General features: G+C 36.5%; 1 protein-coding gene and 1 pseudogene across 3 annotated transcripts in view; both read left to right on the top strand.

Moving 5' to 3' along the window:
- The window catches only part of EFNA5 (ephrin A5), a gene marked incomplete at its 3' end in the record, with an annotated part of 398115 nt that overhangs the window by 86165 nt on the left and 295713 nt on the right, over positions 1–16237 (top strand). The window contains exon 1 of one of the 2 annotated variants that reach the window (XM_079917683.1): positions 9757–9774. The exons of the other annotated variant lie outside the window; for it this stretch is intronic. Of the gene's footprint in view, positions 1–9756; positions 9775–16237 lie in introns of those variants that run through there. 2 annotated transcript variants of the gene reach the window in all.
- The window catches only part of LOC307184860 (PR domain zinc finger protein 14-like), a 51518-nt pseudogene that overhangs the window by 23294 nt on the left and 11987 nt on the right, over positions 1–16237 (top strand). The window lies entirely within an intron of this gene.

The raw sequence follows: 16237 nt of genomic DNA, 5'->3' as shown, positions 1-16237 counted from the left end.
CCTACCTCCACCCATCCCTTGACAACCCGTAATCTCTTCTCCATCTCTATAGTTTGTCATTTCAAGGATGTTGCATAAATAGAACCATAAAGTATATAAATTTTAAGACTGACTTTTTTCACTCAGCATAGTACCCTTGAGATCCGTCCAAATAATTGCATGTAATACTGTTTTTTAAACCAGAAAATGCAAAAGAAATATAAATTGAGTCCTAAAATTTGGATGAAACTTCTTTTATCTGAAATATATTGACTTGGATCTTTTAAAAGATATTGTGTTTATTGATCCTAGTTAGTGATTAAAATTATATTTTAAAATTCAAGTGAGATTTTTACATTGTTGGAGAAATATTAATGAAAGTTTCAGGTATCATTTGGAAAGAAACATAAACTCAGACTGTGTTATTTTGAAATTATGCTCTGCAACTTGATACATACTTACAATATAAAAATTCACAAGGTAAACTCAACTTGCTGTTGCTACAGACTACCGAGGGCCAATAAGTATTTTATTGACTGTTAGGTTTGGTGGAAATATAACTCTGGTGAGACTGATTTGGGAGCTTATTTGATTTGAAGAAAGTTTTCTTGATTTCCTTATTCCTGAGAATTTTTCTTGTCTGCCACAACCTCTTATTATTGTCACCTCTCTATGAAATGCTATTATGGTTCCCATATTCAAATTCATTTTCAATTTTATTCATAGTTTTGAGCTACTGACAGCTATCAGTCTGTGACAGGTAGCATTTATGATAATATACTAACAAATTGTTTGAAAGAAAAGAAAAGTGAGTGATGTACATCTTGGGTTTAGTAGGTTAAATTTGATTTTATTGTAATAAGACACTTTGAGACAGACTTAGTTTTGCTTCTGTGAGCCTCCTGGAATTATTATGCCATATTGAGCAAAAGCTTTTATCTATGTTTAGCGAAAAGACTTATTCATTCTGCAAAAGAAAGATTTCTATCATCATTCAAAGAATTGACTTCCAGATTTTGAGAGAGACTTTATCCTGCTAATACCCTACTTATGTTATACAAATATATGGAAAACTCCCCAAAATACATCTTATCCATAAGAACCATTTTCTTCTAGCCTTCTTTTCCTTCTTGATTTACTGATGCCATCTTCAAATATGTCCACACTTAAGGTATTGTGAGCTGTCAACCCCTCTGACCCTTGTTTTTCCACTTATCTTCCCATCACACGTGTTCCTTCGTGTAGACATGCATAATTTGCCAAACACCCAAGGAGAAAAAGCATTTGAAAATTATTGGTCTTGGCTTAATTTATTAAAGATTTTATACTTTAATAAGAAAAATTGAAACTTGAGGAAAAAATCATGAATGGGCAAGTCATAAAAGAAAGAAATTAAAATGCCAGCAATCATATGAAGAAATGTTCAACAATATTAGAAACATAGATATTCAAGTTTAAAAAGCAGTGTTACTTTTTTTTCCCTTTTGATTGTTAAGGATTTTATAAAAATGAAAATTTCCAGATTTGGCTACAGCTCAGTGAAACAGGCACTTCTTGCAGTGTCTGGTGTAAATGTAAATTTAGGTAACATTTCTCAGGGCAATTTGGCAATAAGAATCAGATACCTTAAAAATGTACAAATATGTATATGTATAACTGATTCACGTTGTTGTAAAGCAGAAACTAACACACCGTTGTAAAGCAATTATACCCCAATAAAGATGTTAAAAAAAAGTACAAATATTTTATATCATTTATAATATTTTAAAATTGAAACAAGCTAAATGTCCAACAATAAGATAATGGTAAATAAACCATGTACCATCCATATTGTGAAATATTACTAGTTAAAAATGATTATATACATAGGAAGATGTCCACAATATATTATTAACTAAAAAAATGGTTCAAGCTTGTATTGATATATATATATATATATATATATATATATATATATATATATATATAGTATGATCTCGATTTTATCACCCCAAATATATATATATGGTGAAAGAGAAAAAAACTCTAAAAATTCTTAACTAATAGTGATTATCTGTGTGCAGAAGAAACATCACTGATTTTTTCTATTTGTGTCTTAACTATATTATCCAGATTTTCTGGAATGTACATTGTTTATTTAAGAAAATAGAAAAACAGGAACGACTTTGAAATGATAACATACAATATTCTAAAATGGATAAATACAGAGGGTTGAATAATTCTGTGATACACCAAAAGGAGTATGTTCAACTATTCCCACCTCTCTTATTGTTTTGTTGCTGTTGTTTTTATAACCACCAGGGACTATATTTGTTATTCTCTCCCTCTCATATAGACCTCATGTTTTGAAATGTTTCCTCTACCTACCAAACAAAATTAAGTAAAGGTTAACTAATATGCTTTCTCAATTGTTTTCAAAAAATTATATTTGCCAATCATAGTTGAGGAAATAGTTGTGACCAAGCTGGGTTGATATAATTTCTCAAAAAATCAAAAATACACTGTTGCAGTCACTGAGCAGCCTTGTTACAGGAAAATATGCCCAGGCCCTCCCAAGGTCAGGCTGAACTCATGGAGGGCAAGGACTACCATGTCCTGAGATGAGCATTTTTGCCTGGAGTGGCTAGGTTGTTTAAAAACCTGGTAACTTTTATGGACTATCTCCCAATTTTTTGTTCTGCTTTCTAGATAATCTCCTCAACTTTATTTTCTATGGAATTTTTATATTTTATCTTTTTTTTCCCCAAAAAAACTTATTTCTTTTTCTCCGTTCTTTGTTTTATGTTTTTAATTCCTGCTTTCTATTTCATGGATGTATATATATATATATATATATATATATATATACACTCTTGACTTTCTGGAAAAAAGGATAGTCTGTTTTGTTTCATTTTGTTCTCTTTTAGAGGTTTCTTCAAATATGTCATGATCCTAGCTGAACTTGTTTTAGCCTTTTAAAATTTTTCATTGAGAATAGTGTATATTCAGTAATGTGCACTGATATTAAATGTACATGATGAATTTTTACACGTATGAATTCAAGTAACCAACAGATGGTCAAGATACAGAACATTTCAGCATTGCAAATAAGACCCCCAGAGAGGTGATCACTAACTTCTAATACCATAGATGGTATGGCCTGTACTTAAACTTCATATAAATTGAATTATGTAGTATATATGTTTTTACATCTGCCTTTCACTAAAATATTGCCTGGCAGATTTATCCATGTTGTTGTATATAGTAGTAGTTCATTCTTTTTTAAAACTTAAAAAAAAAAAAGTAACTGTTTAATATTCTACCATATAAATATACTACACTTTCCTGTATCTATTTTCCCACTGATGGATATTTTGATTATTTCCAGTTTGAGGCTATTATATATAAAGTTACTGTTAATATTCTTTTACATATGTTTTGGTATACATATAAACTCATTTCTCTTGAGTATATACCTAGGACTAGAGTTGCTGACTTGTACAATAGTTATTTATTTAGACTTAGTAGATACTGCCAAACAGTTCTCCCAAGTGTTTGCATCAATTTATATTCACACAACTAGAGTATATGAGTTCAAATTGCTCTTAAGCCTCACCCAAATTTGATATAGTCACTCTTTTTAATTTTAGCCATTCTGGTGGTTTAACAGTGATATTCCATTGTCATTTAAATTATATACCCGTGATGACTAGTGATGTTGGGTATTTTTTTCCTATGCTCATTGGACATTTGGATATGCTGGGTTTTTTTAAAATTATTATTATTTTTTACATCTTTATTGGAGTATAATTGTTTTACAATGGTGTGTTAGTTTCTGCTTTATAACAAAGTGAATCAGTTATACATATACATATGTTCCCATATCTCTTCCCCCTTGCGTCTCCCTCTCTCCCACCCTCCCTATCCCACCCCTCTAGGTGGTCACAAAGCACCGAGCTGCTCTCCCTGTGCTATGGGGCTGCTTCCCACTAGCTATTTTACGTTTGGTAGTGTATATATGTCCATGCCACTCTCTCACTTTGTCACAGCTTACCCTTCCCCCTCCCATATCCTCAAGTCCATTCTCTAGTATGTCTGTGTCTTTATTTCTGTCCTGCACCTAGGTTCTTCATGACATTTTGTTTTTTTCTTAGATTCCATATATATGTGTTAGCATACGGGATTTGTCTTTCTCTTTCTGACTTCACTCTGTATGACAGACTCTAGGTCCATCTCTTTTACGACGTTTGTTTTCAAGTATTTCATTTAATTTTTACAAATAACTTGTCTTTTATTTATTTGAAGGAGTTCTTTGCATAATCTCATAAGTATTTTGTCATACATCTGTATTACAGATTTATAATTCCTGTTTGTGTCTTTATTTCACTTTCTTTTTTTTACGCGGTCCTCTCACTGTTGTGGCCTCTCCCGCTGCGGAGCACAGGCTCCGGACGCGCAGGCTCAGTGGCCATGGCTCACGGGCCTAGCCGCTCCACGGCATGTGGGATCTTCCCGGACCGGGGCACGAACCCGCATCCCCTGCATTGGCAGGCGGACTCTTAACCACTGCGCCACCAGGGAAGCCCTTATTTTCACTTTCTTAATGTTGTCTTTTGTGAATCAAGTTCCTTAATTTTAATGAAATCTATATCGGTTTACTCTTTTATGATTCGTGCCTTTTGTGCCCTTTAAGAAAGCTCTGCTAGGTCCTGGATATATTTTCCTATGATTTCTTCTAAAAGCTTAATTGTCTTGTATTTGGGTTTATGATGCATATTTAATTAATTTTGTGTATGGGGCGAGGTAGGAGTCAAGGTTCTTTTTTTTTAATATGGAAATTCAGACGAAATTTTCCTGTCTCCATTGGTCTTCTGCACACACTGTCTGGCATTCAGTGGAAAATGAGGCACAAAGAAGCAAGGGTAAAGCAACCTTTTTGTGAAAGATGAAGCAGTCGATATAAACAGACATTAAGAAAGATGCGGTAAAATCTGATAGCACTCTCCGTACACGAGTGGAGCTTGTAAACAGGCACCACTGTGTGGGGATTTGTTGGCTATCTGGCTTTTTTATGGGAACCCATAATGTCAGGTATTGTAAATATTTTTTCAAGGAGATCAGTTTCTGCCGTAAAGACTCCTCCAATCTTCTGATCCACTTGGATGTTCAAAATCTCCTTTCATTTGGTGTGGTAAAGGGGAGCTAGTGGTCTAAGTGTTTTCTCTATGTTCTTTCAACCATCATTCAACCCTACTGCTCACACTCCTTCTTCCACTTAGCTTTTGGGGGTGTTGAGTGGGGCAATTTGGCTTGCTTGTCATTGATATTCCCCTCTCACAGATGTGGGAGTTCAATCCTCTGGGATTACATACCAGTTACTGTCACTTAAGAGCTTTCTTAGTAACCTACTCTGCCTAAGAACTAAGAAACATCACCTATTAAATGGAGATAAAAATGTTACTTACCAAAAAAAAAAAAAAATGTTACTTACGTTATAGTGTTGTTGTGAGGGTTTACTGAATTAAATTATGTGAAACTTTTATGATGATGCTTAGCACATAATAAATGCTCAAAAATCATTAGATATTATTAACTTCCTCCATTCAAGTCATTGTTACCCCTCCATTTGCTTTCATCTTCACAAAACTGCATAGACATGTCTCCTTGGCTAGTGGCTTCTCTCACTTCCTTTTTGTTCTTTTAAATTTCTTTGTTGTAATTTTCACAAGATTTATGGAGGAATTTGGTGTAAAAACATGTTCAATCCACATATTTAACTAAAATTCACCCAACTGACAAATTCAAAAGTTTAAATTGCTGCATAGGCTCTCTTTATAATTTTTCCACCATGACTGTATAATCATTGAGCTAGATGATTCTAGCTCAAAGATTCCTAGTTCTAAGACTCCTTCCAGCTCAAAATCTTGTGAACTGATGACATAAAAACATCATGCCTACAAAAATGGTAAATTCCATTTCTTTAAATTAAGCTCAAATCATTTCTTTACATTTTTTTCTCCTTTTCCCAGGGTACTCATTTTCATACCTGATTGGATATTGGTTGGTTGATTGACAGGTGTGAAAAATACTTTAGGGCAGATCTTTGGAAAGGACATGGAAAGCTATATAAAATCTTGATCAAATTTAAATACCCTTAAGCAACCTCCATTAACCTTGAACACTCCAAGCTGCTCCCCCAGGCTCTACAACTTACTCAAAGCTCAAACCAAATTTAGTGTAAGAATGAGTCTATCTACGAAGAAAGTATGAGTCACTTTTGTTTGAATGGATGCAAAAAATGTTTCAATAAAATAATTTCTATAAATATATTTATGGCATTAGCACCATATTGTATATCTACATTATTTATACTGAATAAGCTATAGAAAACACTCTATTAGATCATATTATTTTACTCATGTACAGTAGATATAATATTCACAAAGTGGAATAACATTTAGGTTTATTGTTTGTTGCCTCTTTGTCAGTTTAAAGGCAGTAGGTTATTGATTTTTTTATATTGTTTTATCAATGAATGACCTAAAACTTAATGGTCCTTATTAATTTTTTCCCATAAATACATTGTGGTTGTGTAATATTTTCTAATTGTATGTGTGAGTACATGTGTTATGTGTGTGTGTGTGTGAGAGAGAGAGAGAGAGAGAAAGAGAGAGAGACATTAACCCATCCAAAAAGACCCAGACTCAGCTGGGTTTAATCATTTAAATGTAGGTTGTACCCATTTAAAATTAAATTCAAATAGTTTTAAGGTGGATTGGGGAAATACAAAACAGAATAATAGAAATAAGGCAAAAAACAAAACAAACAAACAAAATATATATGGGGGGGCTTCCCTAGCAGTTAGCTATTTTAGACTGTGAAGTGATATCCCACGAGAAGCCAACAAGGCTTCATCATTTGAATCATTTAAAATTGGACTGAACTAAGCTTGGGAGAATGTACCATTGGGAGTAATCATGCTTTGACAGAGAAAGACTGAGAGATCTTTTCCAATTCTAATTGCCGTGATCCTGTGTAATTCAATTTGAAATGGCCTTGCTATTCTAATTCACAAAGATCCCATTTTTGCTAACTCTTTCTTTTTCATAATCCTGCTTCTGATATCACTACTCCTTTAAAAAGAAAAAGTAACCCTCAAGCTTGGTTCTCAAGTATTCATTGAATTACACTCCTTGTTACCTCCCCCACCCCACCCCCCACCAGGCAGACTGTTTTGCAGATGCAGGCACTGCACTCAGGGCTGGGCAGACAGTGATTATTATCACCCCCTGCTTTCATCCATTAGAGCTGGGCGTTAGCAGGTAAGGGTGAGGGCTGACAAAGAGGTTTTCAAAACTGGTCAGCATAAATGCTTCCAGGAGGCCAATTCAGGATAATCTATTGAAATATGTATCAGAAATATTGCCAGCCGAGGCTGAATACCTCTATCTGTTGCATTTAAGCCAGAGCAATAGAATGGTTTCATGAGAGAAAAATAACAAAAGCCATAATTACATGTGGAGAATTGTCTGTTCTCATCATTTGGGGGTTAATTTTGTGAAATGGTTGCCATTCTGTCTGGATCCAGCATCTGTCTCAGTCATTTTATTTGTTTTGAGATGCTTCAGAGGTAAAATCCCCGGAGACTTGAGTCCAGGAGGCCTTCTGCTTTCCAGGAGCTAATTTGTAACAAGATCAAAGGGGTCTATGGTCCCAGGAGCCTGAGTTACACTTTGGAATTACAGGTATACCTCATTTTACACAGCTCTTCTATGTTTGAAACATATTGGAAAGTAAATTTTAGTGAATTGAATTTTATTAATCCACTAATCCTTTCAATTGGTAATGGCCCCTGATCATTTAATTGGTCAAATTGAAGTGGAGCCATGAAATAAATCTCGTTATAAGCTAAGAATGCTTTTGTGATGTAACTATCAGTGTTTTATGGCAGGTTTTCTTTCCGATGTATTTGTATTCAACATTTTGGGAAATGGAGAAGTAAAACAAACAAACAAAATCATTCTGAAAATTTGAAATAAAATTTCCAAACACTTACAAAACAGTAAATACAATGCCTTAAAATTCAAGTAGCCATACATAGATAATATTTAAATTATTAGAGTGATAAAAATTTTCCCACTGCACTTTACTAACAGTCTTTTATTTTGGAATATTTCAAACATACAGACAAATATAAAGAGTGATATAATAAAGATTCATTACCCACTTCTCAGAATTTTAAAATACTAACAGGTTTTCTTTATTGTTTAAAAAATAAACATAGGTACATGTACTTGAGAATGTTTAAACCCCTCCCTGGTGTTATTTCCCTTCCTCGCTCTCCAAAATAGCTTCCATCCTAAAGTAGGCATATACCCTGCCTATCTATTGTCTACATTTTTACTAAATGTATATTTTACCAATTTTACCGTAATTGGTAAATAGTATTTGTGTGAGTTCTTAAAAAGTTCATAAACGATATTGTACTTCAGTCTCGGTTTTTTCACTCAGTATTTTGTTTTTAAGTTCTACCTATGTGAATACATGTAGATCAAGGTTTAAATAAATTTAAATAGGTCGCCATAATTATTTACTTATTCTTCTAATGATTTAGTTTGCTTCCAATATTTCACTATATAGACTATGCAGCATGTCTCCTTTTGTATAAATGTTCAAGTTTCTTTAAAGTCTATGGCAACAACTGGGGTTTCTGGGTCTAGAATACATGCATCTTCTACCAGATTGCTTTCTGGTATGTTTCTTTCACCAACAATAAGGTAGTCAAATTAATCAATCTTTTCCTTATGATTTTCTACTTGCTGAGCATGGTTTAAGAATTTCTTCCCTCTCTGCATTATGAAAAGATATAATATGTTGTGTTCACATTTATGTCTTTAATTCATTTGGAATTTTTTTTTTTAGAGGATGATATGTAAGGTACGGTTCTAACTGTACTGTTTTCCATATGGAGAGTGAAACTACTTATAAAGCCTGCTGGCTTTTAAGGTCACCTCTTCTTGCACTCAGGTCTTATGTAAGACCAGGTATTTCCATTCAGTGATAGGTCTGGTTTCTTTTCCATTCATTGATATGTTGACCTTCCCCTAACACCACATTATTTTAGCTGATATAGTAGTACACTATAGTAATTCATGATCTCTAATGAAGCAAATCTTTCCTTCATATTTCCTTCTTCAAATTTGTCTCGGTTATCCTAGGAATTTTATGCTCTTATATGAATTTTATAGTCAGTTTTTAGGAAATATTTAATATGATAAAGTGGTAATTAAAATGTGTAATATAATCTTTTCTACTTATATCAAATCTAATTTATTGCTCATTAGTCAATATTAAAGATCTCCTGCCATGTCTTGACACTTAACTTCTTTGAAAAATTAGCTTATCATGTTCCCTTTCTTCTACAAATAATTCCTTTCTCTCAATTTTAGTAATTTTCATGTTATTCCCATTCTCCCAACTCATGGGCCTCTTAATATCCATTCCTGCACCAAGTTAACAGATTCAATCCTTCTTGTCCTGTTGTGACAGTACTTTGTAAATGTAACTCTTTTCTCTCCTGGTCCTTCTCTATTTCCCTCTCCAATCAATTCTGCAAAGAGCTTGTGGAGCAACTGTCTTCCTGTTTTCATCATGCCTCTTGTATACCTAAGAACTTAGACTCTTATTTGCCACAGGTCTTGTGTGACCCTCCAAGACCACACATCCAATTTCATCGGTGAACAACTCAAGTCCCAGAGAGGATTTGCCCTTCCCAGAGTCACACAGCTAGTCAGCAGAGGAATTAGTATTCGGAAGGTAAAACCTAGTTCAAAGCCCCGGTGTTCTGACTCCTGAACCAGTTTTCTTTCTACTTTTTGCTCTCCTCCCCCCAAACCTTCAGATATTATTCCCTAAATGATATTGACTGCGTTGATTTTACTTCATATAAATCTCCCAAAGGAACTTCCCTTTCTTAATCTTACCTCAAAATGTGACTCGTTCTTTCCAACTTCTTTGGAAATACAAACTTTCACCTTGAAATCCAGTCTCCTTACTTCGTCTGACTATGTCTCACCTTCTTGGAAAACATGTCTCTTTCTCAGAATGTATAACTACTGCTACTACTACTACTGCTATTACTACTCTTAACAGTAATGATAAAACTATCACTTATTGCACTCTTACCACGAATCTAGCTCTCGAAAGACATGACCTCACCTTGCTTCACTCCACAGATGCAAGATTGGAAACCCAGAGAGGTGAAATAACCTGCCCAGGATTCCACAGTCTGGAGTAGAACCTGAGTCTCTAGGACTCCAGAGCCCATGAGTTTACTACTTTGTTCCATACCTCATAACTCTCTAAGTGTTTGGCAATTTTCAGCACTAGCTTTCTCTTAAATTCGGTTGTGCTTACTCATCTGCTTTGGGTGTGTTCTTAATGTTGTCATAAATGTAGTTCTATCCTTTCAACTGGACGAGTATCCTTTGAACACAGGATCATTTAAAACTTTCTTTAGATTGCCCTTTCCCCTCAGAGCATCTAGTGTGAAGCTTTGCTCTGAGCCTTCCCTTGATAGATGATGGTCTAATTAGCCTGGAGAGTCTCTGACAACCATACAAGAAGCGTCTATGTTGAAAAATGTCCCATTGTGGCAGAGATTAAAACTGGAACCAACAGTTTTTATGACAGGGTGAATAGAATGCCACTGAGAAAACAAATTTACTATATTTCAACACAACTTGTTTGCTGTTGCATAAAGTCCAACAAAAAGCTCTTTGATTCATCATAACTTACTGCTTCTGTAGCAAATAGTATATGTTGTTAATTAGAAACAAATTTGGCCTGTCATGTAAAATGCATTATAAACAGTTTTGAGTGAATTTTACTTCAAAAGTTATTTTGTGGGGAAAAACCATAAAAGCATGTGAAATCGCTGATATGAAGAAAATGCATAAATGTCATGCAATTCGAGGTTCACTGTTTACAGTGCTCAAATAGTGCATTCCAGGAGTTTAGATGAGAGTGGTCAGGGACCAGGCTCAGACAAGGAAGGAAGTCCTGTCCTCTCCCCACTTCATCCTGAACAATCATCTTTCATCAGTAAATAAGCAGGTAGCAGAACAATCATCAAAAGGCCTATTTAAAAGACACTTAAAGAATTTTAACTCTCTTGGTTTTTTTATTATAAAATTTACAAAACAGATTTTTTTAATTTAATAAACCTTATATTTTAGAGAAGTTTAAAGTTTACAGGAACAGTGAGCAGAAAGTACAGAGTTCCCTTCTACGCCCTCTCTGCCCACACATCTCCACTCCACCCCCCCCCCCAGCTTCCCTTATTATCAACATCTTGCATTAATGTGATACGTATGATACACTGATGAGTCAATATTGATATTTTAGAGAAGTTTAAAGTTTACAGGAACAGTGAGCAGAAAGTACAGAGTTCCCTTCTACGCCCTCTCTGCCCACACATCTCCACTCCACCCCCCCCCAGCTTCCCTTATTATCAACATCTTGCATTAATGTGATACGTATGATACACTGATGAGTCAATATTGATACAATATTGTTAACTAAACCATAGATTACATTACTGTTCATTCTTTGTACATTCCACGGGGTTTTGATAAATACATAGTGATATGTATCCACCATTACAGTATCACCCAAACAGATTTTAAGCTAACTAAGTATAAAAGGAGACTGGAAGATACCATTTTGAAACATCTAACTGTGGCTGAAACAAGTTAAATGAACTAAAACTCAACCCAAAACTTAGTGAACTTATTCTTTATAGTTCCTACTGGTCAGAAAAGCAGTATAGTAGAAATTATTAGTCTTGTCTTTGAAAGCTGTAGTTATTTTGATAAACAGTGCTGTCAAAAACAGCAAATGCGAACACCACCTACTCTAGCCTATTCTCTTTCGTGTACTGTTCTCAAAGTTTGGTGTGAATACTTCATAGTTAAAGTATGTCTTCCCTTGAGGCTCACAAAGCCATTTAATTTCTGTTCTGGCATCTGGCCTGTTGTGTTTATGAGGTTCTATTGAGAAATGGAATTGATGATTTCTTCCATAACCACAAAGAAAAAATTGAGAGTTACTGATTTCCAACCACTATTATAACCTTTCATGTTTTTCTGGAAAAATGTTTTCTCTCCAAAATGGAAAAAAAAAAAAAAAAAAAAAGGATTTCCTATTAAGTGTGTAACTGGTTGGTATCATCCTATTCTTCAAGATGTTGAAAATTCTCCTCAGACTTGGCCAGAGGAAGGCTGGAATTCCCCATATGTAGTTTGGAATCTACCAGATGTTGCTGCCTGGCCTGATAGATCTCTATTTGTTCCTGCTTGTCACGGCATTATTGTCAAGAAGAGTGGATTTCACATCTAGGGTTGACCCCGCCTGCCCCCCACAGCAACTTTCTTGTCAGTATACACTCACTGCTCTTGCCTCAAAGACCTCCCTCCCCAATCCCCACAGTCCCCTGAGGACTTACATGAAGTCAGGGGTGATGCTTTTTCCAATATCTTCCCCTTTGTGTGAAGTACCATTTTAAGACTTTCCTGGAAAATCAAAATCCAAGTTGTGAGGTACAACATTTCCTCTAGAGCAATGGTTCTTAATCGGGGGCAAATGTGGCCCCCAGCAGACATTTGGCAATGTCTGGAAATACTTTTTGGTTGTTACAAGCTGGGGAGGGTACTGTTGGCGTCTCGTAGATAGAGGTCAGAGGTGCTGCTAAACAGCCCACAGTGCACAGGACACCCCCCCCAAATCAAAAGATTATCAGACTCAAAATGTCAGTTATATATACTGAAGTTGAGAAACCCCGCTCTAGCATTTTCGTCAGTTGACCATTTTTGTCATCCCATGTTGAAATACTTTGCATTTCAAAGTATTGCATGTGTTGAAGTATTAAAGCATTACATTCTGATTGTTTTAAAAAGATAATGTCCAGTAATAGAGGAAAATAATGTGTTTTCCTATCACCTTGCTCAAGAATAAAGCTACAGTATTTGCAAAGTAGATAACCTTAGTTGTCACTCAAAATGTAAACTGTCATAAGGGATAAGAGATTAACTGATTTCACTGCTAACTTTTATAGTGTTTTTATTTTCCCCTCTAACTACCTCCTCAATATCTTCGCTGACAAAGATGTTTTAAAATGGAAGACAATGAGACGCTTTTTGTTTATGAAAAATGAAGTGTTCAGGCACAAAACGCACAGTGGACCTCTTATAGAAGGTTTAAAATCTCCTTTCGTTCAAAGATTTTCGTAAGTGGCTATTTGTCACTTAATAGGAATTTCTGTTGTTGCTGCTGTCATTTTTATGCATAAACACCAGCATCTGTAGATTTCCAGGATATCCTTTAGCATTTCACATCCCTTGATGTTGGGTTGCCTCAGGTGATTTTTCCATATTAAAATCATGTTTAAAATTATGTAGAAATTTGTCTGAGCATACACTAGAAAAGCCATTGCACACTGGTAACCAGAAAACCAGATGCTACTCACAGATGAGTTTTGTTTATCCAGGATGAAATTTAAATGTTTTAAAATTAGTCATCAATATTCTAAAAAATAGTAGACTGTTCATAAGAATCTAGATACCTTTTTTTTTTCTGGAAAATCGGAAAGATCTAGCATTTGGGGCCAGCATTCCTTCATGGCAACAGTTCACTGAGAAAGGACAGCAGCTAGATGCTTTATCCAGGGCAGGTGCCTGCCAGCTTGCTCTAGTTGCCACCCAGCCTGCTTCATTCAGTTACCTTGTCTTCCCCACCTTGTGGTCATTTGAATTTGCAACTGCTGCTCCTTATGGGACAATTAAGTTCTGTAACTGGAAATGTCAGTAGTTAGTTTATGATCCAAAAATTGGTTCATAAACTAATTTAACAACTCATATCAAAGTCAGATGCAGAGCTGAGGCAGCTTAGGACGGTGGTAGGGAATATGATGAAAACAGAGAGCCTGACTGAATGGAAGGGGAGGGTCATGAAAAGAATCACGCTTTAATGTGAGAACAGATTCAGGGGATCCAGTCTGCTGTCTAGTATTAGCTCTGCAGAGAAATCTTCTGAATTCTGGTGAGAAGAGAGCAGGCCAGGTAGTAAACATGAAGAAAAATCAATGACATTCATGACAATGTCCGAGACTCTCTGCCATTGACATGGCCTGTATATCATCTTTGCCCCAAGTGATAGTTCCTAGTCCTGGCCTGTGTTCCTGGGGAATCACCAGAATTAGAAATGGAATCCAGGAAGAGCTCCATGAGGCGAGAGTCAGCCCAAGATAGGGGGTGGAGGGAATTACAATGCACTGCAATCAGGGTACAAGGCAAAGGTGGAGCAAAAAGCAAACCCAGTACCAAAGCATAAGAAGTATGAGATACAGGAATTAGGATACTAAGTTTAGAGCCTAAGCCAGATGCAGAAAGATGCAGATGCTAGTTTCTGGCCTTCGCATTCCTTTTTGGGAAGTCTGATTTGGGTGAATCCGGAAATCCCATGGTTTCCGTTTTCTATCTGTAGTAGTCTGAGGTCCACACTTTGGTGGCAATATCTGATTCCCTCATCAGTTGCAGTGATTTCCTTTTGAATGTTGTGCTTGATAGACCATATTGCTACTTATCCAAGTTATCCATATCTCTAGTTTTCCTGGAGAAAAGCCAGGGGTGGTCTGGCTCCACAGAGCTTCAGGCTACTTCCCTCTCTCCTGGCTCTCAAACAGGACAAACAAGATAAAATCTTTAAGCTGCAGCCTCCTCCTGGGCTCTCCACATGTGGAGATGAAGAGGAAAACTCTCAGGGATGTCGGGTGGGGGGAGAGTGAGGGAATGGACTGTTTGGAGTGTTTAAGCCTTATCTGATGAAAGAGAAAGAAGAAAGGACTGGAAAGAAAGACATCTGAGGAAGGAAGAGAGTGAAAGAACATTAACATTGTTGCTGGAAGGAATCCCAGGTAAATACTACGGTAGGCTAGGTTTTCCCTGTTTGATATGTGTAGAGGGACCATAAAATTACCATCCAAACCTGAGCTCCTTTAAGAGAGAAAGAGGAGCTGTTAGTAATTTTTCCAAGATGCCAGCATGACCCGGACCGGCCCAGCCAGCCAAGGCATCAGGTCTCAATAGTTAGGGATAGAGTAAGGAATCTCCCTTCAGATTCACACCTGGGCTATTGACTAAATTGTAGAGGCCTGGAGGCCTTCACTGTACCCTACGGTATTATGATGTCGGAAGTGAAGACTCAGACTTGAACTTGGTCAGGATGAAGGGGAGAGTGCTTCTCTTCTCTTAACGAAGTGTCAGAATGACCCAGGGACTTGAAAAAATTACAGAGGCCCAGGAATTCCATTTTAATTATTCTGGATTGGGCCTAAACAAGATTTTGATGATTCTATTGTGCACCTCGCCTGGAACTCTATGGTTTCTCTCAGGTTTCTAGGCAACATACCCTGGTCTTCCCTTCCCCCAGGATTGCCCTGTGCTGAAGAGACAGTGGGATGGCCCTGCAACTAGGGAACCTGGGGCAGGAGGAGGCGGGAGAGGCAGTAAATTGACCTGTGTATTTAAACTGAGAATGTGTATTTCTTGTCAAGGACAATTGAATATCAAAAAACAAAACAAAACAAACAAAACAGCTGAATAAAACCACTAAACCAGGTCTGTTCTAGCTCTTGGCATCACAAACATGAAGGCTGAAGGGTCGTGCTTGGAGCGGTACTTGTCACTTTCTCCAACCATACAGATGCGTTTATTCAGTCAGCTGCCGCATACCTAGTCTGTGTTTGGAGATACCAACATCGAATCTCCCTTCAGACCCCAGAGATTTTTTCATTCAGCCCGTATTTCTGGAGCATCTTCTGGGTGAGGGTGATAGAGACTGCCATAGTTGCCACTGTGCTGCACAGGGCTTGGGACAACCTTCACTTTCCAGACTGAGTTACTGAAGTAGCACCAGGAACCCAGAGAGAGCTGGGCTGCTTTGAACTGTTAAAAGATAAACCGAGGCAGAATAAAAATTTTAAGTTTGAGCAAAAACTGATTTGCATCAGGCAGCACCAAACCAGAAGTGGTGGGAACACTGGACCACAGGAGCTCAGGAAAGACTTATATAGAGAAAGTGTGGAAGCAAAGAAAGGAAATTATTTGACTGGCTGTGGTTTAAAGCCAAGTAGGCTGTTTGTGATTGGCTGTCCTTAGCATTTTCATTCCTAACCTGGAGGCATTTACAAGCTTAGATTTAGGTTTGCCTACAGGCTGGCACA

Source organism: Stenella coeruleoalba, assembly GCF_951394435.1.
Source record: "Stenella coeruleoalba genome assembly, chromosome: 3".
In the NCBI taxonomy this organism is placed as follows: domain Eukaryota; kingdom Metazoa; phylum Chordata; class Mammalia; order Artiodactyla; family Delphinidae; genus Stenella; species Stenella coeruleoalba.
This window is presented reverse-complemented; position numbering and strand designations above follow the sequence as displayed.